A 482-nucleotide genomic window follows, 5' to 3' on the forward strand; every position below is an offset into this window, starting at 1 on the left:
GGGAAGGGGCGGCGGGGGAGGGGAAGAGCCAGACGTGCGCCCTGCTCCCCCCAACCCCGGCACGCGGACCCTAAAATGAAAGATTATTTTAAATTAAAAAAAAAAAACAAACAAGAGTGTCTGGAGGCCGCAGGGGCCGGGGAAGCGCGGGCGGAGGGAAGCCAGGTAGAGTTGCTCCCGGACACCCTCCTGCGTGCGCACACCCACTTCCCTTCTCCGCCGCGGCGGAGCTCGCGCCTCGTGTGCGGACGCCGGGGGCCGAAAGCCCAGAGCCGGCGGCTGCGCTCGGGAAACTTTGCTCGAGGAGAGGATGGCCAAGAAAAATCACCCGAAGTTGGGAGCTGAGACTCCAAGTTACAGCTACGCCGCGGGCGAGGGGAGGCGGGAAGGAGCGCCCGGCCAAGCAGAGTCCAGCTCAAGTTTGGAGGCTTGCGGGTCCGGAAAGGCAGCGCGGGGGCCTCCGGGAGCCCGGGCGGTCAGGA

The sequence above is a fragment of the Bison bison genome, unplaced genomic scaffold (genome assembly GCF_000754665.1).
Source record: "Bison bison bison isolate TAMUID 2011002044 unplaced genomic scaffold, Bison_UMD1.0 scf7180017864486, whole genome shotgun sequence".
Taxonomy (NCBI): domain Eukaryota; kingdom Metazoa; phylum Chordata; class Mammalia; order Artiodactyla; family Bovidae; genus Bison; species Bison bison.